The sequence below is a fragment of the Aptenodytes patagonicus genome, chromosome 7 (assembly GCF_965638725.1).
Source record: "Aptenodytes patagonicus chromosome 7, bAptPat1.pri.cur, whole genome shotgun sequence".
NCBI classification, from domain to species: domain Eukaryota; kingdom Metazoa; phylum Chordata; class Aves; order Sphenisciformes; family Spheniscidae; genus Aptenodytes; species Aptenodytes patagonicus.
In genome coordinates this window covers 25,186,396-25,210,907 of record NC_134955.1, presented here as the reverse complement: position 1 = coordinate 25,210,907, position 24,512 = coordinate 25,186,396, and the positions used below count along the sequence as shown (strand labels likewise).

General features: G+C 39.5%; 1 protein-coding gene across 6 annotated transcripts in view; it reads left to right on the top strand.

Moving 5' to 3' along the window:
- LRRC4C (leucine rich repeat containing 4C) overlaps positions 1 to 24,512 on the top strand; it is a 603,191-nt gene that overhangs the window by 272,511 nt on the left and 306,168 nt on the right. For 2 of the 6 annotated variants that reach the window (XM_076344387.1, XM_076344393.1), the window contains exon 3: positions 1,187 to 1,438. The exons of the other annotated variants lie outside the window; for them this stretch is intronic. The gene's annotated coding sequence lies outside the window, so the exon portion shown is untranslated. The remainder of the gene's footprint in view (positions 1 to 1,186; positions 1,439 to 24,512) is intronic. 6 annotated transcript variants of the gene reach the window in all.

Here is a 24,512-nt window from a genome sequence, read left to right as displayed (position 1 = left end):
CTGAACAAAGCCTCTCAGAATATACCATGGCAAATATTGTTTTTAAAATGGACTAGTGATTTTCCTATATCTAGTGTCTAGGCAGAATTAACACTTCCAGAAAGTGAGAGCTTGGTATAAGAGAACAGAAACTTGATTTGTTGGCAAATTACGTCCCTTTTGCAGGGCTGTTAGCCCCAGGTAGCCTGAAGAAGTGTCTATTTCTTGAAGCACTATCTCAGTGTAACAGCTGGAAAAAACACATCTGTAAAAAGAACAGATCTTGAGTTTAAATTATTAAAAGTAATAGAGAAATCTTCAATGCAATCAGGATCAAGAGACTTAGGGGTACCCAATGCATTTTTTTCATTTTTTTATAAATAGGGCAGTGGTTTGCCATTGCTTAAATAATAGTCTTCAAACAGAAAAGAGGGAAGAGAGTATATTTTGTGGAAACTGTAATGTTCGTAAGAAAATATACTAAAAAGTTACATGTCAACAGCTTCATATAGTAAAGGGCTACCCTCTTTGAATCATCCAGTTTCTCAGGAAATTTATTCTTGAGGTTAATTTTCAGAATAGTAGATAAGTTACTCGCCCATCCAGCATTTTTCTACTGTTTATCTAGCATTTATTGTGCAGAAGACACAGATATGATGTTTCACCAGATGCTCCATTTTTTTACTTGGGATACTGGCAAGAAAGATTAAAAACCACCTTAATTATGGTGAACCTAAGGAGAATATAAGAAGACATGATTTAATCAACTGAGAAATCCTAACAAAATTATATCCAAATAATAGTTTTAATTTCTTTTTAAGTATGTGCTTGTTTATATTTTGTAAAAATATAAATAAACAATAACACTTGTAGAGATGCAGGACTTGCTAAATGATAGATGTTTATGTAACAAATTACTTTTTCCTTTTTTAGAGTTGAACTAATCATTAATGATGTTTCTTACGTGGAATAAAACAGTATACTAAATCCCAAAAAATCTTTTGCACCAGTTGCTGTGTTTAGCATTTAAGGTTTGTAATGTCTGAAGTGTTATGTTTCACATATTTTTTGTGGCTCTGAAAACAAATACTACAGTTGGAAGACCATGTGGGTGGTTAAGATGGCAATATGGAGCCACTGACAGTTCAGCACTATCGGTTTTAATGGGAGCACACTAAAAGGCAGTTATTTTTGTATCATTTTACAGGTCAAAGAAAATTCCCCCTACTTTCAATTTCGGATCACCAGCACCCTTCTTTGATCACCCCACTTTGTCTTTCACTTGAAAGACCTGATCAGAGAAATACTTATGCCATGTTTCCTTTTCCAAGCAAAACTGGAACATATTAAAAACCTTATGCTGATTCAGAGGAAAATCGCTGATATAATGGCAGACATCTGGCAGCTTCCCAGTGGCTTCCTACACCTTGTTTCTTGCCGTCTCCCATGCGGAGTAGAGGTGAGTGACTGCTCTGTCATGGCAATATTGTGTGTAAAGACCAGATACACATCAGGCACTTAAATGTTGGCAGGCATCTACACGATTAGATTTAGGTTCTATCTAAATGTTTGTTGGGTTGGATTTAAATCTGTTTTCAGTTTCATCTGTTGATGCTACTCACATGGTTCTATATAAAACTTGACTTAATGCTGTTAAAACAATGAATTTATGAAGTAGAGGGATCAAAAAACCCTACACTATTAAAAAATTTGAGAAATGAATTTCTGTGACAGCTGATAAGTCTTCTTTGCTTTTGTCATGGTTGCATTATTAGCCTGAGAATAGATCTGCTTTTGTCCTTTAAAGTAGCTACTTTTTTTTTTTTTTAAAGGTGTGGTATTAGGAACCCTGGAGACATGCATAGCATGGTTTCATGCTTTCCCAATCACTTTGTGTCAGAGGTGCTTAACTGTGGTTGAGGTTTTGTAATTAGAGGAAATTTTACATAAATGTATTTCCAGGTTTTGGCTTTTTTTGTCTACACAGACCACAAAATGAACTTTGTGCTATTTGTGATATGCTGCTTTCGTGGTCTTCTTACTCAGATATCTGTCCATTAGGGAAGTGCTTACTACCCTGAAATACATTTCACAGAAACAGCTAAAAAGCCATAAAAATACTTTCCTTTAGCCAAAATAGACCCGAAGAGCAGCAGCCCAGTGATTCCCATTTCTCTTCCTAACTCCTGAATCACGCACTTTTTCTCTTGCAACCTAACTTGGCTGTAGGTTACAGTAGCTGACCAACTTTCATATCTTTGCTGAATAAAATTTTTACTTCATAGTACCGTACAATTTTTATAGGACAATTTAAAAGAATCCTGGTTTAGGGATTCTTTTCCACCATTCTTACAGAGTCATCTTTTGAATATTAGCTATACCAGGTAATTGTCATCCAATATTTCTTTTTCACTTATGAGATTGCTATTCACTTATTGTTGAGGTAGGCAAAGATAACATTACAATCTGAAGTATGAATACATTGCTTGATATACAGCAAAGTCCAGCCATCCTTGTCAAGAAATCTGCGTTAAGATTATATACTTATTTATGGCCATGTATCGTTCCTAAGTCTGCTGCCTCCCTGGGGCCTGTGTAAAAGATGTGAAGAGAAAACTTCCTACCCTGGTACAGCCCTCAGATTATTATCCATTATTGATTTTTCAGGTAGACAGCAATGAAGTTGCAACTAGAAGTCCGAGGACAATCAAGAGAGACTTCAGGGCCTTGGGATGACTGGTTAAGGGATCAGGAGCACAAGTGGTGTTCTCCTCTATCCTTCCAGTTGCAGGGAATGATTAGGGAAGAAACAGGAAGAGCCAGCAGATCAATACCTGGCTCCGAGCCTGGTGTCACCAGCAGAATGTGGGGTTTTTTGATCATGGGTCGGTCTACATGACACCAGGCCTGCTGGTGACAGACCGGGTACACCTGTCTCAAAGGGGGAAAAGGATCTTTGCACATGAGTTAGCAGGGCTCACTGAAAGAGCTTTAAACTAGATTTGAAGGGGGAAAGGGATAAAACCAGGCTCACTAGAGATAAGCCTGGCAGCAGCACGCCAATGTTTGAGGGACAGTGTGCTACCAAGGTCCTTTGGTCTGCCATCTCAGTGGAGGTAGGGGATGGAGATCCATGTGGCAGCAAAGATGCAAGGGTTATTGATGTGTTAGAAACCACGGAAGCACCTGAGAATGGTCACGCAGGAATTTGGGCTTCTTCCCCTGAAAAGGTGGCGGGATCAATAGCCCAGCTGAAGTGCATATACACCAATGCACGCAGCATGGGCAACGAACAGGAGGAGCTGGAAGCCATTGTGCAGCAGGAAAACTACGATATAGTTGCCATCACGGAAACATGGTAGGATGACTCGCACAACTGCAGTACTGCAATGGATGGCTATAAACTCTTCAGAAGGGATAGGCAAGGAAGGAAAGGCAGTGGGGTAGCCCTGTACGTTGGGGAGTGTTTTGATTGTCTAGAGCTTAATGATGGGGCATGGGGGGGAAAGTCCCCATGGCTGAGAGGCTCAATAGGGTTGAGTGTTTATGGGTAAGAATCAGGGGGAAGGCCAACAAGGCAGATACGGTGGGAGTCTGTTATAGACCACCCAACCAGGATAGTTTATGACCTTTGGAAGAAGGGGCAGGCAACTCAGGAGGACCACAAGGTTGTCGTGAGGTTATGCAGGGAGAAAATTAGAAGGGCCAAAGCCCAACTAGAACTTAATCTGGCTACTGCTGTAAAAGACAACAAAAAACATTTCTATAAATACACTAGCAGCAAAAGGAGGGCTAAGGAGAATCTCCATCCTTTATTGGATGCGGGGGGAAACATAGTGACAAAGGATGAGGAAAAGGCTGAGGTACTTAATGCATTCTTTGCCTCAGTGTAATAGTAAGGCCAGTTGTTCTCCAGGTACCCAGCCCCCTGAGCTGGAAGACAGGGATGGGGAGTGGAATGAAGCCCCCATAACCCAAGGGGAAATGGGGGTTTCCCCATTGTCTAAGTGCTACACCACTTAGACACACACAAGTCTATGGGCCCAGATGGGATCTACCCAAGAGTATCGAGAGAGCTGGCAGAAGTGCGCACCAAGCCACTTGCAATCATTTATCAGCAGTCCTGGCTAACTGGGGAGGTCCGCGTTGACTGGAGGTTAGCAAATGTGATGCCCATCTACAAGAAGGGCTGGAAGGAGGATCTGGAGAACTACAGGCCTGTCAGCCTGACCTTGGTGCTGGGGAAGGTTATGGAGCAGATCATCTTGAGTGCCATCTCGTGGCACGTACAGGACAACCAGGTGATCAGGCCCAGTCAGCATGGATTTATGAAAGGCAGGTCCTGCTTGACTAACCTGATCTCCTTCTATGACAAGGTGACCCGCTTAGTGGATGAGGGAAAGGCTGTGGATGTGGTCTACCTAGACTTTACTAAAGCCTTTGACACCTTTTCCCACAGCATTCTCCTGGAGAAACTGGTTGCTCATGGCTTGGATGGGAACTGGGGTTGTTTAGCCTGCAGAAAAGGAGGCTGAGGGGAGACCTTATCACTCTCTACAGCTACCTGAAAGGGGGCTGTAGCAAGGTGGGTGTCGGTCTCTTCTCCCAAGTAACAAGCAATAGGACAAGAGGAGATGGCCTCAAGTTGCGCCAGGGGAGGTTTAGATTGGATATTAGGAAAAATTTCTTCACCTAAAGGACTGTCAAGCATTGGAACAGGCTGCCCAGGGAAGTGGTTGAGTCACCATCCCTGGAGGTATTTAAAAGATGTGTAGATATGGTGCTTAGGGACACGGTTTAGTGGTGGACTTGGCAGTGCTAGGTTAACGGTTGGACTTCATGATCTTAAAGGTCTTTGCCAACCTAAACAATTCTATGATTCCATAAATGTTTAGAAATTCTACTGTTTTCTTAAAGTCTGATTTGTTTACTTAATATTTGATGTAGAGCTAATGCTTTTATTTTTTGCTTTTCTTTGTTACTCCTTTTTTCTTGACTAATATCAGCATGTATAAATAGGGCAGCAATTTTGAAAATTCTCACTTCTTTGAGTGGGACTTAGGTGATTACAGGATCACCAAAGGCAAATTGAATTTTAAAATATTCTGGGCAGTGAAGGAGGAATTTCCAGTGGAGGTAGGAAAATACAAATTCAGTAGTATGTTTATACTGTTAAAGTCTCTTCTATCTGTTCCAAATTTACGTGATGATTTCAAATTAGAGTAAACAATAGCATCTACGATGCTCAGAGGAATAGTGGCTTCCATTACGAGGGAGATCTGGAAGAGGATGACATATTTAATGTAGAAAAATGAGAAATGAGAGGGGAATGTGCTTATTTTCTCTAAATGCATGAAGACACAAATGCCAGAGCAGGAAGAAAACTATTAAAGCACAGTGCTGGCAGATAAATAAATGGAGAAATTAAGCATGAATACGTTTAGGTGGAATATTTTAAAAAGGAATTCTATATTCTAGGTAGCAAAGAGCTAACTTTCTAGAAAAAGGGAGAAATATAATAATTCTTAACACAATGCTTGACAGCTTCTGATAATTATGACTGTGGTTGCTTGGCAGCAAGAAGCTGGATCCACTGACCTCTACATTCTCAGGTATATTTCTGTTGTCTACTTGCCTCTCTTCCTCTAACCCCTGGCATCTCGATATGCAAAATCTTGTCCTCTGTCTGTCTGTCTACTTTTCTGAGAAAAAGAGTTTTTTTCTTCATTTTTCCCTTCAGTCAGCTGGTCTTATCTAGGATAACTGCAAAAGGAAGGCTACAAACATGAGTAAAAACAGCTGTTCTGCTGAGTGCTGTCATTGAAAATATCAGCACAGTTGGGACCAACTTAAAAGTGTATCTGTTGATGATTTTAAAAGTTCAGGAGAAGTTCTTGGTAGGCAGACTGTAGGCAAATATAAATGGTCTTACAGTCCTCTGTGGGTTCAGCCAACAGGGCATGGTTTGAAAAGAGTGTGGTGAAGCCTGTGGAGCAGTGGATCTCTATTCTATATGGGGAGCATCCTGGGAGCATCACATTTTATTAACTTTCTTTTATTCTTGATGTCCAAGTCACATTAAAGAAAATGATTAAACTAAAGAGATTAATAGTAGAAATGGATGTAACAAGCTGATACCGTGTAAATGTCTTGTATTTCAGAAGGGGTCAGTCTTTAAGAACTTTGCTGATAAGGTAAATAACTGTAAAAAATTATTATGCTACAGCAAGTCCATTATCCAAAACTGAAGCATAGCTATTCCTCTGGGGTGATGTGTGGCAGCTCGTCAATAACACATACAAACACTGGAGAGTAAAAAGTGATTAAAAGGCCAGGATTGTAACCATATGGTCACCACTGAAGTAGGTATATAAAAGGGAAAAACTGTTTCAAATCACTGCTAGAATTTTTTTTCTTTACTTCTACTTGCAGAGGTTCATAAGGAAAACTGAAGGAATCCTCAGAGAACCCGTTGTTACACAGGGCTGAATTATTTTACAAACACTGAAATTCAGATTTTGTCTGCTAATAATTCACTTCAGAATGAACTTGAAAAGGCCTGGGATGGGGTGAACTTTTACAGCTAATCTTGTTCTTCATTGACAACTCTTTTGAGGGCTATTGAATTGTTGGAATTTCAAAGAGGAAAAGGACATTTTTAAGTGCCAACACTGTGTGTTATTGCTATCTTCTTTAGTATTTCCCTTGGCATGTTGGATGCTGTGTAGGAGAGCAGGATCCTATATGGTCAAGATTTCATTTTCTGCCTTGCTCATGTTTAGCATACTTCAGCTAATCTGAAATCTGCTGAAAAGGTGCTTGAATTCAGCAGTACCCGAGAATTAAAATTTTTACTGGTTTTAGCTAATTTGGGAAGGCAGATTTGGTTACAGTAGCTTGTTCCATATAAATGAGGAAACCAAGAGGTAAACAGTTGATTGATAGCCTAGAGCTCTTCAGTGTGTTGATTATATTCTTCTAATACTACTGTACTGTGTTGAACAATTTGCACTGTTCTTTTGAGGGTTGAATTTGAACTAAGTTTCACTTTTGGGCTTTCACTGAATCTGACTTTGTTGTGGATTTTATTTATTGGTTTAAACAACGCACACACATACACACGCCCTTGCCCCTAGCAAATTTGTACTATGCACAACCATTCAAAATTTTGAAAATTATTCAAATTAAAAACACGTCTCTTGTTTGTATACAATATTTATATATCTGTTGTATTGGTTTGCATTTGGTATTTGAATTTGTAGCTTACGTTATCTGTGTTCAAACAGGAAAATCACAGTTTCTGGCATTGCAAGTGTTGCCAGTTATTTACAGATACCAAAAGATCACTGGTAAAGTGCTGTTATAATGTAACTCATAGTGCCTGGCTGCTGCATTTCAATCAATTTTTTAGTTAATTTGATTGCTCACCAAGTTAACTAGATTAATGATTACAAAGCCAGTCATGGCCCAGTGTAGAAAGAAAAAATATGCTAGAAGATGTTTTAGCCAGCTTTTTTTTAGCCTTTGCTAAAAGAGCTGAGTTTGGACTTAAATTCTTTATATAAATTCTGGCATAATTTATTAAGTCACTGTGGCTTTAAGATGTTCAAATTGGAAAAAAAGTGAAAAAATCATGTTTATTGTTCTAATTCTGGAATGCACTTTTAGACCTTGAAAACAGTTTATACATGAAGTAGTGCTTTCTTTCCTGCATTAATTCTGTAGAGAGACAGAGGGAAAGACCTTGATGAATAATAATATTTAAACCACAACATTCAATTTCTTTATAAAAAAGAACAACAGTACGGCATAAATAGTCTGTGGAGCAAATAATCTAATAGGCCATACAATCTTTCTAGGGAAAAATGTTTCTAAAGGAAAAATATTTTCAGTGGAATTCGTGTTAACCCGAAGAAAAACTGCAATAAGCAATTAAAAATGCAACACTAAGTTTTAATTAGAAACTGTTTAATGCAGAAGGAAAGTCCTTCTAGAATTGGGTCAGTGTTGGAACAGTTACTGTGTGTGTCTCTGTGTTTGTGCAGAAGATAAAAGCACAAACACAGATGTAGTTCCTAGGGGGATAGAGAGGCTTTGTGGCCCCACTGAACAGTGCACGCTGCACTGAGGGGTACCAATGGACAGATGAATCATCTCCCCTGCTGCTCTCCAGCAGCAGGACTTCACTGGAAAACTTTTCAGGGTACTGGGGACTTTTTACAGTCTTCACTGTTGTTCACTCTGCTGGTGTCCTGCTCCAGCACTGAGATCTCAGTGAGATCTCTCCTAATTAAAAATTTCCCCAAACCAGAAAACTTGTCTTTGATGGTAGGTTGTTGTTTTGGTTTGCTTGCTTAGCTGTTGTTTTATTCTCTGCACCACATCAAAGTTAGCCTGAATTTCGGTGTTCAGTATTAAAGGACATGATACAACGTTCGTTTCTCAAAGGCAAGGTCACTGTTCTGAGTTTTTGAGTTGGTGGTGCATTGCTCCCTAAAGACAGCTTCTACAAAAAGCAGTGCAGGTACTGAGGTTACTTGGTTGTACGTGTTTTTGCTAGAATCAAGGATAGGATCTATCGAACAACATAATAGGTAATGCACTCAGCAGTACATAGCTACTGCATTGCCTCTGTGATTAATTTACAACATTTTGCATTTAAAATATTATCTAAAGATAATAAGGTAGCTAAACATCATTGTTCTTTTCATTTTCAAATAGGGCAGTTGAGGTGCTGTGATGCTGAGGTACTTGATAAGAGTTTACACAGGGAATTAATATCCTGTTTGGCTGCTAATACCCTAGTATAAAATGACCAAACACATTCATGTCCTTTAAAAATATCCATAAGTTTTTGTTTGTTTGTTTGTATGTCCATCTAAGAGTAAGTTAAAAATCAAGCACAAAATCTTAGGTAGCTTGCTCAGATTGAACTGCATCAAAGATTTCTCCATCCCTTACTGGAAAAATAGTGGGCAATATTTTTATTAAATACATATATAACTTTTAAAGAGATAGCCTTTTTAAAAGTTCCTTTTACACCTACAGCAAATTAACACAGCCTATGGGAGGAAAACCGGTTGTTTTAGGACTTTTCCATAAATGAAAAAGAAACCCCACAGTTTTAAGGTTAAGTAGTTTGGTTGCCTAAAGATTGATGGCTATGTGCATATTTTACCATACTTTTTGAATGACAGTATCTCCATCTTTATCATCTTTTATCCAATCCATGTATCCATTTCAGAGGTAAGAAAGATTATTGCTAAATCTGTTTTTTCATCTCTCTAATTTTAAATTTTAGCAATTATTCTAGCACAGTAAAGAAGTATGAAAGTATCTCATACCCACTCCGGCTATTAAAAAAATGTCGCGTCTTAAGTGTGACATACTGAAAGAAGTTTATACAGATAGAGTACATATGATGCACAGTATAGTGAGTCTGTGGGAACAACTTCATATTGTGTCATCTGGTATTTCTGTAACACTATTTTCTTATACATATTTACCTAGGAGCTGGTAGCAGATCCCTTGACCTTCTTATCAATACGATAGGTTTCATGACATAACTGCTGAAATTAGGGAAAAGGGGGGAGGGGTATGGAGAGGCAGAAATAGGAGAAAAAAGGTGTTGAATGATTCAGACAAACTAGCTCTTGTAAGATGTTGAAAAGCAAGCCAAAAAAATAAGATTCTTATGTAGCAAATTAAATTAAACCTAAACTGCTTTTTCTTTCATTCTTTGCACCATATTTAACCTAGGGACACAGACTGCATGGCTGAACAATGGACTGCTAGTACTTCTCCAGTATTTATTGTCTTCAGATTAGCAACATTTAACTCTTAAACCTCTTAAACTGTCACAAAATAGAAGAATATTAATTGTATTTCTTGTATTAGTTATAATCCATCTTCAACTGTCTTTGCAGAATGATTAAATTGAAATATTAGTCCTTGTGGCTACAGTCAAATACATCTTCAGTCTGCTTGCACTCAATTTTGAACAGTGATACTTACCAGATTAGTTTACTAGCTAATGCTTGTAACATCTGCCACATGACAAATATTGGTACAATATTAATCTATTCTACTAATTATAAGACTATGTCTGGCTAATTGTAATGCAAACTAAGATTCTGATGACTTGATTTTTCAAGGATACATTATTTATCTAGAACTTTGCCAGTGAAATCTGTAACTTTTAACAGATACACTTGTAGGAAGTCCTTCCAGTCTCTAAAAACAAAAGAAATTTTTATGTTGATACTTTCATAATAATTTCTATTTATTTGTATCACTAGATAAGATGGGCAGAAATTGTAGGAAAGAAGTGGTGTATGTAGCACCTGCTTGCTGCTTTTTAAGAGTTTGCAGTGGAAGCTCGATTTAGTTGCCTAAATCGAGCCTCCAGCTGCCTTTCCAGATGGGCATGAGTCTCCCATAGTTCCTGTTATATCTGCCAGACTCCTGACAATGTCTCACATAATCCTGGAGTATGTCAAATAGCATTAGATGTTTATATTTAAGTAACAGATTGAGCCCTGTATGTTTAAATACCAAGAGTATACTTCACTTATACTTCACTTAAGCTTCACTGGGGGACATTAAGAAGCTCTGTGGAAAAGTAAAATATTTCTGAGCTGGGATCAGAACAAATTCATAGAATCATAGAATCATAGAATCATTGAGGTTGGAAAAGACCTCTAAGATCATCGAGTCCAACTGTCAACCCAACACCACCATGCCCACTAAACCATGTCCCTAAGTGCCTCATCCACAAGTCTTTTAAATACCTCCAGGGATGGGGACTCAACCACTTCCCTGGGCAGCCTGTTCCAATGTTTAACCACTCTTTCAGTAAAGAAATTTTTCCTCACGTCCAATCTAAACCTCCCCTGGTGCAACTTGAGGCCATTTCCTCTCGTCCTATCGCTTGTTACTTGGGAGAAGAGACCGACACCCACCTCGCTACAACCTCCTTTCAGGTAGTTGTAGAGAGCGATGAGGTCTCCCCTCAGCCTCCTTTTCTGCAGGCTAAACAACCCCAGTTCCCTCAGCCGCTCCTCATAAGACTTGTTCTCCAGACCCCTCACCAGCCTCGTTGCCCTTCTCTGGACACGCTCCAGCACCTCAACGTCCTTCTTGTAGTGAGGGGCCCAATACTGAACACAGTATTCGAGGTGCGGCCTCACCAGTGCCGAGTACAGGGGCACGATCACTTCCCTACTCCTGCTGGCCACACTATTTCTGAAACAGGCCAGGATGCCATGGGCCTTCTTGGCCGCCTGGGCACACTGCTGGCTCATGTTCAGCTGGCTGTCGACCAACACCCCCAGGTCCTTCTCTGCTGGGCAGCTTTCCAGCCACTCTTCCCCAAGCCTGTAGCGCTGCATGGGGTTGTTGTGGCCAAAGTGCAGGACCCGGCACTTGGCCTTGTTGAACCTCATACAATTGGCCTGGGCCCATCGATCCAGCCTGTCCAGGTCCCTCTGCAGAGCCTTCCTACCCTCGAGCAGATCAACACTCCCGCCCAACTTGGTGTCATCTGCAAACTTACTGAGGGTGCACTCGATCCCCTCATCCAGATCATTGATAAAGATATTGAACAAGACCGGCCCCAGTACTGAGCCCTGGGGAACACCGCTCGTGACCGGCCGCCAACTGGATGTAACTCCATTCACCACAACTCTCTGGGCCCGGCCATCCAGCCAGTTTTTGACCCAGCGCAGAGTACACCTGTCTAAGCCGTGAGCCGCCAGCTTCTCTAGGAGAATGCTGTGGGAGACGGTGTCAAAGGCCTTGCTGAAGTCCAGGTAGACCACACCCACAGCCTTTCCCTCATCCACTAGGCGGGTCACCTGGTCATAGAAGGCGATCAGGTTGGTCAAGCAGGACCTGCCTTTCATGAATCCGTGCTGGCTGGGCCCGATCCCCTGGTTGTCCCGCTCACACCTTGTGAGCGCCCTCAAGATGAACCGCTCCATAATCTTCCCCGGCACCGAGGTCAGGCTGACAGGCCTGTAGTTCCCCGGATCCTCCTTCCGGCCCTTCTTGTGGATGGGTGTCACTTTGGCAAGCCTCCAGTCTTCCGGGACCTCCCCCGTTAACCAGGACTGCTGATAAATGATGGAGAGTGGCTTGGCGAGCACCTCCGCCAGCTCCCTCAGCACTCTCGGGTGGATCCCATCTGGCCCCATAGACTTGTGAGCATCCATGTGGCATAGCAGGTCATTGACTGCTTCCTCTTGGATTATGGGGGGTCCATCCTGCTCGCTGTCTCCGTCTTCCAGCTCGGGGGGCCGAGTACCCTGAGGATAACTGGTCTGCCTGTTAAAGACTGAGGCAAAGAAGGCATTGAGTACCTCAGCCTTTTCCTCATCCTCAGTGACAATGTTCCCCCCTCCATCCAATCAATCCATCAATCGCTAGCCCTTGTTCTCGTGGGGGACTTCAACTTCCCGGACGTCTGCTGGAAATACAACACGGCAGAGAGGAAGCAGTCTAGGAGGTTCCTGGAGTGTGTGGAAGACAACTTCCTGACACAGCTGGTAAGGGAGCCTACCAGGAGAGGTGCCTCGCTTGACCTGCTGTTTACAAACAGAGAAGGACTGGTGGGAGATGTGGTGGTCGGAGGCCGTCTTGGGCTTAGCGACCATGAAATGATAGAATTCTCGCTTCTTGGTGAAGTAAGGAAGGGGGGCAGCAAAACCACAACCATGGACTTCGGAGGGCAGACTTTGGCCTGTTCAGGACGTTGGTTGAGAGAGTCCCGTGGGAGACGGTCCTGAAGGGCAAAGGGGTCCAGGAAGGCTGGACGATCTTCAAGAAGGAAGTCTTAAAGGCGCAGGAGCAGGCTGTCCCTGTACGCTGTAAGAAGAACGGGCGGGGAAGACGACCGGCCTGGCTGAACGGGGAGCTCTTGCTGGGACTCAGGAAATTCAGTAGGTTTGTCCAATATGGATCAGGATTTGACTGAAGGCCTTCAAAGGGAAACCTAGTATGACTTCAGTAGATGGAATTCATTTTGTCTAAACTCAGATCAAATCCAGTATTCATTTGGAATAAGGATACCTCTGCTTTTATGTATCCCTAGTAATGTTTGCTAGTGATTCTACATTGGCGGGGGGGGGGGGGGGGAGAATACACCTCCAAAGAATAGGGATATTATTTCTGGTTTCTTTGCTGTTTAGAAATTTGGGTAATTCTACTCTGTCTGTCTCAAAGCACCCTATGATTTTTAAATGGATAAGATATTTACATCTACCTACTATTCTAAAGGGCTGACTGTTCATCTGTGCTGTTAAACCACTGCTGTGTTCTGTCTCGGAGTTGGCTGCAGTTCAGTAGTAAATGGAATGATTCTATTATTATAGAGTTGTGAAGTGCTTTGAGGTCTGTCAGGATGTAAAATATTTTGTGACTGCTTGCCAAATAGGTAAATATCTCAACCGTTTTACCCTGTAAAAAAAAGAGAAAAAACTTAAAATGTATGTTAGCATTTTCATTAGCATTATTACTTCTTTTTACCTCTTTACAGGAAACAGAAATGCTGAGGAAGAAGTGGTACACTGAGAATTATCTTGCCATTTTTTTTAGAAATACACAATAGATGTTTGAATAGCAAGGAAATATATTCACTTGGATTTTTGGGGGGGTTGGCTCCTAATTTTGTTTCTTTTATAAGGTTTAGGCAGATGAGGACTTAATATGGCATTGTATGACTTTGCATAGGAACTTCAGGAAATTTGAAATTTCGGGGGTCTTTTTCACTGTTTTGTGGGAAGGAAATTCAGCACTTTTCACAAAACTACAAAGCAGAAACAATAAAGTCTTTATCTGGCATGTTTTAGTGGCTTCAGTAGTGATATCATACAGTAGCATCCAAGAATAATTTAGGTCGGAAGGGGTCTCTGGAGGTCATCTTGTCTGGCTGCCCACTTGAAGCAGGACCAGCTTAGTTAGGTGAAGCTGCTTTTGAGTCTTGTTCAGTTAAATTCTAAACATCTCCAAAGATGGAAATTCCTCAGCCTTTCTGGGCACCTGTTCCAGTGTTTGATCACTGTCATTGTGAAATGTTTTTTTTCCTTATATCTAATTTGAATTTCCCTTGTAGCAGCGCATGTCTGTTGCCTCTCACCCTGGCACCATGTACCTCCAAGATAATTCTGGATCTGTCTTCTCTACCCTCTCTCTAAGTAGTTGATGGTGGCAATAAGATCCCACATTAGCTTTCTTTTTTTTGGGATTGAACAAATCCAATTCTCTCAGCATCTTCTAGTACATCAGGTGCTCCAGCCCCCCAGTCATCTTAGAATCATAGAATCATTTAGGTTGGAAAAGACCATTAAGATCATCAAGTCCAACCGTTAACCTAGCACTGCCAAGTCCACCACTAAACCATGTCCCTAAACAACACATCTGCACGTCTTTTAAATACCTCCAGGGATGGTGATTCAACCACTTGCCTGGGCAGCCTGTTCCAATGCTTGACAACCCTTTCGGTGAAGAAATTTTTCCTAATAGCCAATCTAAACCTCCCCTGGTGCAACTTGAGGTCATTTCCTCTCATCCTATTGCTTGTTACTTGGGAGAAGAGACTGACACCCACCTTGCTACAGCCTCCTTTCAGGTAGCTGTAGAGAGTGATAAGGTCTCCCCTGAGCTTCCTCTTCTCCAGGCTAAACAACCCCAGTTCCCTCAGCCGCTCCTCATAAGACGTGTTCTCTAGACCCTTCACCAGCTTCGTTGCCCTTCTCTGGACATGCTCCAGCACCTCAATGTTTTTCTTGTAATGAGGGGCCCAAAACCGTGAGATGCGGCCTCACCAGTGCCGAGTACAGGGGCATGATCACTTCCCTAGTTCTGCTGGCCAAACTATTTCCGATACAAGCCAGGATGCTATGGGCCTTCTTGGCCACCTGGGCATGCTGTTGGTTCATATTCAGCAGGCTATCGACCAACACCCCCTTGGTGATCCTTTGCTGGATTTACTGGAATGATGATCCATTCCAGTATCGCAATACCTTTCTTATATTAGGAATCTCAAAATAAAACACAGTATTGAAGATGTGGTCTCAAAAATACTGAATGGAGGGAAATAGTCACTTCTATTAACTTGCTGACTGCAAGCACTATTACTATACATAGCCCAGTATGGTTTTGGTCATCTTTATCACACGGTCATACTACTGTTGTCCTTCTTTCTATCCAGATAGTGTCTAGCCTGTCCTGTTGCACAGGTTATTTCATCCTAAATGCAAGGACTTTGCATTTCCCTTTATTAAGCTTCATTTATGCTGTGTATGAAAGCCTGCAGCATGGGAATCTCACAGGAGAAATGAGAAGTCGCTACACAGTTGCAGGGCTATGATTTCATTGGAATCACAAAGCAGTGATAGGATAGATTACATAATTAGTGTGCTGCTTTGGATGGATACACGCTCTTTAGAAAGGATCAGGAAGGTAAGGAAGATGAGATGTGCTTTGTCCAGCGAGGAGCCTGGAGCTGTGTTTCAGAATAGATGATGAGCCATTTGGGAACTTAAGAGCAAGGACCAGATCAGCATGTGTGACATTTTGGTAGGCATCTTTTACAGACAATCTGATCAAGAAGAAAAAGTAGATAAAGCCTCTTTTTGGAGAACTGGAGAAAGTGTCATGATCACAAGCACTGATCCTTACTGTGGACTTGACTGGAAAGACACCATTACAGTCCCGGTCGGTGGTGAACATCGAGGACAACTCTTGATACAGACAATAAGGAAGCTGACCAGGGAGGGCACTCTAGTAGACCTGGTAGTGCTGAATAAGGAAGGAAGTGGTCAGACTTGTGAAGTCTGATGGGAGCAGTAACCATGAAATCGTGGGTGTTAAGTTACAATGACTTTCAACATGCTTGAATTGTGTGACGGTCAGATGTGGTGACACTCTGAGAAAATGGATGTTAAAATGTTGTAGGTTACTGCTAAGACTTTGCATTGGGAGTTCAATGATATTGTAGGTCAGTGTTGGAGATCTGTGCAGGTAGTGTGTGTTCTGCCAGAATCTTGATTACCACTAACATTTTTTTTGTTTACTAAAAGATATAAAAATACTGGACAAATGATAACAGAGGTATTTTAGGAAGGCTAGCCCCAAATAACTAACCTTGAAATGTTCTCACAAATTGCTTTTGGAAACACCTTTAGGTGTTCAGAGGGGAGAAGGAAAAAACCCACAAAACCCCCCACCCAAACCACTGAGGGAATATTCCAGGCCAAAAAATCCTGTACTTGCTGCAAGACAGATGATCAAGATGTACCTATTAAATTTTTTAATTCTTCATGAACAAACAGAGAACAGAATTGTAAGGATGTTAAGTTTCTTTTCCAGACAAACCAGTAGCAGAGAGAAGGCATAACAAATAGAAACAAATTACAGAGAGAATGATTCAAAAAATAGCATGTAAAAGACTTATTTTTGGACAGTAGCAGTGAGAGGGTATTTTCATTCCTTGGACTCTTACTTCATACTGAATATTTGGCAATTTTGAAATAAAACTTACTTCCTTACTCAATGTTCTGAAAAACAATTGGCTAGGCAAAAGTGGACTGATAAAATATTGTAGCATGGACTTTACAATGCCAGAGTACTGGAAAAGGATCACAGATTGTTTTGCATTGTAATGAAATGAAGGGCAAAGATGAATCACCAGATGATAAATGGATTAGTGTTGCTTCTAATGATGTACATTATATTCAGCTCTATGTGGCTTGCAATTTTTATGGTATTTGGCTTTCAAACAATGATTTCATTCATGTGAAGTATCTACTATGAGCCCATTTAAAATATTTCTTTTGATGTTCAGGTCCTAGCAGAGGGAATTTATATGAGCTGCCAAAGTAAGACTTGCATTAAGGTGCACAGGGTTTTAAGTACCTTCTGTCATGTAATTGTAGAAAAAAACGCCTCTTATTTCAGGGCTTGTGGTTTCTTCTGGAAGTGCACTGATGAGGAAGTGTTTGGAAAACAGTGAGACTAAACAGAAAGCAAAGCAATGAAGATGCTCAGTGGTAACAAAAGTTTGGCTTCTGATACTGAAAGTGCCTAGTCCTTTTCACCATTGCTGGCATTTATGAAACAAACATAAAAAATACAAAATAAAAACAAAAGTCCTTTTCAAATTGGTAGAGAAACTCCAGTAGAATGGCACTGGGAGTTCATGGTATCCATGAATTTTCAGTCATTTTCCACAATATTTGGCATGTAACATATTGGAAAAGAAGTAAACAGGCTTCTCTACAGCCCAGAAATTATGATTCATGGTAGCAGCAAGGCTAAGTTGTATTACAGGCTAAAAAGAGAGACAGCACCAGGTGTGTTTGATTAGATTCCAGGTGGTATAATCTCCAATTATTGGATGCAACACAGAAGATAAATTTTTCATGAACTGCATCCCAGTATACAAGATAATCTAAGAGATGAAACATTTGCACCAAGGTTACAAATACTGAAAAATAAGTGAAATGTCAAGTACATTTCGAGCTGTTATTTTGGTTAGCAAAAGCCATTTCAAAATCTCTTGACAAACATAAAGGAAAACATGTGTGCGTGAATTCCAAACAGGTCCCCTCTTCCCCAATTCCATTTTTAAATCCTGAGAACTGCTGATTATGAATGGATTTGAATAGCACATAGAGTGTGGGCACAGTTCAGCTGGAACCCTGTGATTAATGCAAGAAAACAAAGACATTGCTAGCTATAAAGCCCACAAGTGTCTTCACTGATTTGTGATTACATATGCACATTTTTGATTACAAAATGCACATATCAGCACTCAATATGCATTTTTATTGATTCCCCCCCGCCCCCCCGCTCTCCTAGAAATGTCTAGGTACACAGTGTCTTTTCAAAGCGACAACTTGCAACAAATGAATAGTTTTGAATGTCTGAAAAATCCTTTTTCTGTAAATTTGGACTTAGATTCTGTTCTAAATTGGCAGTAACCCTACCGAATGGAAACTAGTGTGGGATCATATTCCATTCTCTCGATCTTCTTTCTAAGCCATATGGACTTTGGGTTCCCTATAGCTCTGAAAAGTGTCTTTCTGTCACCACTCTGGTTTTGCTTGTAGAAATCTATTTTGCATTTATTTCAGTAAATCCCACAACAATATGTTGAGATCTTTTTTTGTGCTTCTTCAGTGCAAAGCGTCACAAGAAACTTGGACACAGCCATTCTACCAGTCTCTCATTGTTCCTGGTAGTGGCAACAGGTGCAATGCATCAGAGACACAACAGCACACAGGATTTCTCCTGCTGCTATATGTAAATGTTGCAGAAGTACAGACGCAAATTACTATTGTGATCTTAAGAACCATAAATTAGAGGAAAACTTTTCTCCCACTCTCCTAAAGATGAGTTTAATTGATTTATTTTGGGTCAAATTTACTGGTGGCACAAAAGTAACCACAATGTTATCTGTTGTGCTGGCACCACTGCAAAAACATATTTAAGGAAGAAACAGGCAGCTGAGGGGGTGGAAGCACCCATCTGGAGACACACTTTTGGAAGGAGGCACCACGCTAGGCAGGAACAGCCTTGAAGGACTGAGGCCCATGGGTGATCCATGCTGTGGCAGGGACGCTGAGAAACAGAGCTGCAGGAAAACCTGAAGAAGCAAAGAGCACCTGAGAAAAGGAGCAAGAAGCAAAGTGTGGGAGAGGAAACCAGGAAGAAGCAAAGAGCATTTGAGAGAAACCATTGTGCATATGACCCTGACATCCTGTGCTGCCTGTCACCTCCCTGTGGAACTGGGATGGATTTAGCAACCTGCAGTGAAAACAAGGCAAGCTTAGACTAGGAAGTGGGGAGGAGATGTTTCTGAGTTAAGGTGAACCTAGGGGGAGGAAGGGTGTTTACTTTTAGGTGCTTGATTGATTGTGGTTTTTTTCCCCTGTACCTGACTTGGTGATCAAAAGTTGATGTTAAGTAGCAGTAAATTAAATCAAGTAAAAATTCCCCAAGTTGAGACTGTTGTTTGTCACATATACACATAATGGTGAAAAAGTAGATGGCATACGTAGCACTAAAAAAATCAACAGTGACTGAAAGCCTGTACAGCTTAATTTCTAAAACTAAGATTGATATAAGGCACCAACTGTCTTCTTAGAACAGCTGTATTTTAGCTTGTCAGCCTGGGAAAGCAAATATTTGCAAACAGCCACATTTATAAAAAAGTGTTAGATTGTTTCCACTACCTACCTCATACAGGGATAAATACTGTCTCTTGTAATGGGCTTTTCTTGTGAAGGATCACCAGAAGGTAGTGTTTACACTACTCTGTTGTGATTTAATTTAGTCCTTAGCATTTGTTTCATTTGAAAATAATTAGAAATTATGAAAAACCTTTCCAAAAGCATATAGAAATGTTTTTGCTACGTTTTTATTGTCAGTATGCATTTAAATAAAACACATTTCCCCCATATACACCCACATACAGAAACTGTAGGAACACCCTTATGAGTTCTCACCCTCTGCACTGCAAATGTCTCTTCATCTTTAACTTTTATATTTAGAGGTAGGACCACTGGTTTTAATAGTGCCACTCAAATGCGTAGTTATGTACATATGTATTTTGAGACTTGTGGCACTAGGGTTTTTTCTTTGTTGAGTAATCATAGATCACTTAAGTAAATCCATTTCCTGTAGGGTTTTGAGGAGAGTAATCTGTTGCTATGTCTCCAAATGTCAAAGGAAAGACCCCCCCCATTCTGCAAACAAGTTTGAAGATTCATATTCTTCCTTCAATGTGATTTAAAATCTGTGAGATCAGCCACCAGGAATGATAAAAATTGGTAATGAAAATTTCTTTTTCCAGGTGAGCATATTCTATAGAAATGCCCTGTGAATGGAGTTACGGAATCCAAACATCATTGTATCCATTTCAAAAAAGAAAATAACATCTTAAGAAGGTAAAGAGGAGCACATATGTAGAATCAGGCAGTTTAGAGTCACCAAGCTAAAATATTATTATGCCTTCCCTTTGTGTATTCTGTGGTAGTGTTAATTTTCCTTACAGGTAGCTTGACAGATTAAAAATACTAAAATAGGCAATTCTTTCCTCTCCCTTAGCCTATTTTCTGTGGCTTTTAACCAAAATTATAAGAAATATCCCGTATTTCAGACTCAAATGCTTTCTTTTCTATGAAAAATGCATACAACTTTGCATTTTCCTGTGTTGCCTTTAAATTTTCATTTCCTTTATGTAATTGCACACAAACTATCATTTTATCTCGTATTTTCTTTGTGCTTTTAGTATAGGACATAGAATATGAGGTTGAAGCAGTGAAAATCTTACTGCCTCCTATGCTGTCACTATAATTTTTATTACCAACTTCTTTGACAACTTAGTAACAATCATCTGTATGATGCTAGGAGGAAGCATCTAGGGAGCAAAGGTCAACAGAAAACCTTGGGTTGTGTGGAGGGACTGGAAAGTGGAAAGCATCCAACAGTATAAAATTGTGAATCTGGCATTTCTTTCGCTAAACTTCATCTCATTGTTCTTTACAGTCTCCTCTAATCAGTACTGTTTCTTCTAATGTTCAGATTGGAGCTCTAAGCCACTAGAGAAGACTGAAAAATAGGGTTGGGGATAAAGAAAAAGTATGCAATATATATTGGAAGAGGTGTAAAATACAGGTTATGAGATTTCAAGCTGAAATGTAGGAAATGCTGTACAAGGACAAGTCTGGCCAACCTGCCAAGAGGCATGCTGAATGTGAATGCATTATAGAATATGACTTAGAGATGCAAGCTGCATTTTAAACTTAGCAGATAGTGGAAAGAAAATCTAGAAATAGGCTACCTGTTTTTGTGAAAGGGCTTTTCTCTATCTTATATGATTCTGTTATAATAGTTTTAAAAAAATTCAATTTCTATCATAGATCTTGCAATATGTATGAAAGAACATTGTAAAGACAGTATTTCAATTATTTTTTCCCCTGGATTTGCAGACATATCATAACTTGGTATTGATTATTTGTCTCCCTTCATTATATTCAATTATTATCGTTCCCTCTGGAGCTCTTCTAATTTGTTATATGAAAGTTATTTTTCTAACAAACTTAAAATTACAGCTTTACAGAGAATTAAATTACTATTTTAGCCATAGGTTAACTACTGTGCAAAACATAGCAATAATATGAGTGTTTTCTTACTGTTTTCTTTTGAATGAAGTGTTATATATGTCATAAAGCTTATGACATCAAGCTAAGTTGGCACTTAGATTGATGTGAGAGAATGATGTTGATGAGAAAATTCAGGATAGGGCTTTACTTGGTCTAATAATATCATTTCAGATGGTTTATCTCACAAGCCTTATACTGCTAGTAAGTAGGGGAGATTTTCCTTGGAGATCATTTTTTAGAGAGATGGGATCTGAGATTTATTTGCACATTCACCCTAAAACTCCTGCATGAGTGTATATCTGGTATTCTTTATTTTGCTAAAGATTTTTTTTCTTTTATGGGGAAAAAAACCCCAAAACATTGTAGCATATCAGGTAAAATAGAAACTCTAGCAGTGATTCTTTGGACATTACATATGTTGCAGATGTATGATTCTGGAGGGGTTCAGCAACCCAGCTGAAATGGGCGGCAGGTGTTTGAAATTTGGCTGCTGTGTCATTTCCTACTGTTTAATCTGTTGTTTTTAGTGTCAAAAGGAATTACAAGATAGACCAATCACCTGAGTGACATTAAGAAAATCTGTTCTTTTTTTTCTCTGCCTGACAGATTAGCAGGTGAATTGTGGCAAACATTATTGCATCGACTGGAGGAAGCATTAGGGTTAGTGGAGGGTCAAGTTTTCCTTCTTTGACTGAATGTGCTGTATTGCTTTCAAACCCTCCAAATGGCCTAGCACCTCCCTCATTTATCTCTTCCAATAAAGCATCTTTGACAGAAAATGCAATCTCAGTTTCTTTCTCAAAGGACACACTAGAGATGCAATGGATTACATGCCTGTCATTCTGTTGAATTACCCTGTTTGTGAAGAAGCTGATGATGTCCTTAAGTGGCTTCAATAATCTACCTCTCCTCACCCTCCCTGGGAAAACAATTTGGGATTATTTTGCGCTGGAAGAGAGCAGAAACATCTAGAGCTTGAAACAACTCTAAAGTGTTGGGTTTTAGTTGCATAAATCCTATAGAAACAAAATGCATACTGATCTCTAGCTTTACTGAATCTGCAAAACTGGATGTGGAGACAACAGCTCAAGTACATCTTGACTTTAGGACTTTGTTTACATTTGAACCAAATGTAAACAAAGAATAATATGAAGAAGATTGATGTGAGAGAATGATGTTGATGAGAAAATTCAGGATAGGGCTTTACTTGGTCTAATAACATCATTTTAGATGGTTTATAGTAGTATAATATAGTAGTATAGTAATTTTTTCTAATCTTATTATCTCCAGTTTACCCAACGAATGAAAAATTAGGAAAAAGATAAATGAAGATACTGAACTTCCACCAGAGCTTTAATGCATAGCAACTTAAGGCTAGTTGGCAAGTTGCAGAAATGGGAGTTGAAAAGTCAAAGCTTCCATTTTTGACTCTGTCATAAATCAAACTCACTTCACTGCTTCATCATATCTGGCCTTGGTCAAATCACTCAGCCTTCTACTTCTGTTTCTCCATTTATCTCACTGCTGAAGGATCTCAGTTTTCATACATTAGCGCAGACAATCACTGACAGTGATAAGTTCTGAGGCTACCTATTACTACACAAGCATGTGAGAAATTATGTATTTACAGTTTGTGTATATTGACACACAGTTCAACAGAAAATTAAAATGTGACTAGTCAGCACAGATGTAACATATTTATGAAAATATATCTTCATGAACTTGATATTGCCAAAACATATTGAGAAGACCAAGTAGTATCCTGTCTCAGAATTTAGATGCAGGAGAGTTTATGGAGAAACTGATATGGTTCCACTTCTTGGACGAGGAGGAGATTTTAGAGAGATAACAGGTTTTAAGCCATGAATTTCAAGCAAGAGTACAGCACTCTTGATTAGTACATTACCAGAAGATTTTGATTTTTGATCTCCATGAGCATTTGAAATTTGCAGTAAAAAGTCCCTTCTATTTAAGATGTATAAACTATGCAACATAGATGCCATGAATCTTTTGCTGAACTATTGAGAACCCTCTAGTGATGAGCTGTTATCTTCAACCCCTTCATATTACTAAATCATATACTGAAGTAAAAAATATTGCTATATTTCCTAATTCTCACTTTTCCTTTGGAAAAAAATGCATATGTTCAATAAATGTTCAATGCTTATATTATTTTTTTTTATGGTGTGGAATGTGACAATAAAATGCTGAGAATCCTGTTACATTACAGTTCTTTTTCTCTATAATAATTTCTAATCTAATAAACTTTTCTAACATTGCTGGTAATAGCCTTTCAGATATCTCTCATCTTTTTGTGTCTTTCTAACAGTTTCTGGTATCCCTTTCATCAGACTGCATGCCATCCTTAGCAGTAGAATTTCAACACCTCTGTCCAATATAGTATCTCATCTTCCTTGTATTTATCAAAAGTGAAAATTGTTAAGAAATACTAGTAGTTTTCACTGTCTGTTTTAGAGGCGTTATGTGCTCTGTGGAGAGTAGCTCAGAGGTGGAAAAGAAATGTTCAAGGTTTTGCTGCTATTCTTAGAACATTTTCTTCTTAGAAGCATGACAGCAGGAAGTTATGCAACTGATGTTTTGAAATGCATTAAGATATTGCCAGTAATGGCACCATGATATATACATGTTATTATCCACCAAAAATCAGTAAATAATACTATTCAAAGTTAAAATGAAAGACATGAATAAAAAAAATGCAGAGCCATGGAAAAGCTATGGTAAAAAAACAACACATGGAAAAGGTAGTAAAATGTGCTTAACTTGTTTTATGAAAGTTGTCTATTTTCAAGTGTATTTAGTTTCAAAGACAAAACAGTGAATAATAATAACATACAGAATCAACACCTGCTTGTTGTTGTGTGCTAAAAATAGATGTTTACTGAATCTTGATTTAACTACAGTGAAAGAAAAGCAACTTTTACTCGCCTGAGAATACCTCCATAAGAAACAGCCCGTCAACATGAACATGACTGTGCTGGACACAGACACATGCACTTTCCATGGCAGCTAAAGAGGCCCTCTTTGCAATGCTTGACTGTCAGTTATGAATGACAGTGTGTTGGCATGGATACTGAATGACATGGTCTGACATGATACATTTGTCACTCTTGTTCTAATGTTTCTCTATGGTAATGTGAGCGTTAAGGAAAGAGTGGTTTCTAAGTATAAATGAAAATATTCTATGGTTAGACATTTTCATGGATTCTGTGACCAAAGTCGATAGTTTCCAATCAAATGTATCCTATAAATGAAATTAACCCATTAGTTTAAATAGTGCATGTATCTGCTTAGAAAATACAAATAGTCATAAAAGAATCATACCAATACAGTACCTTTTGTGCCCTC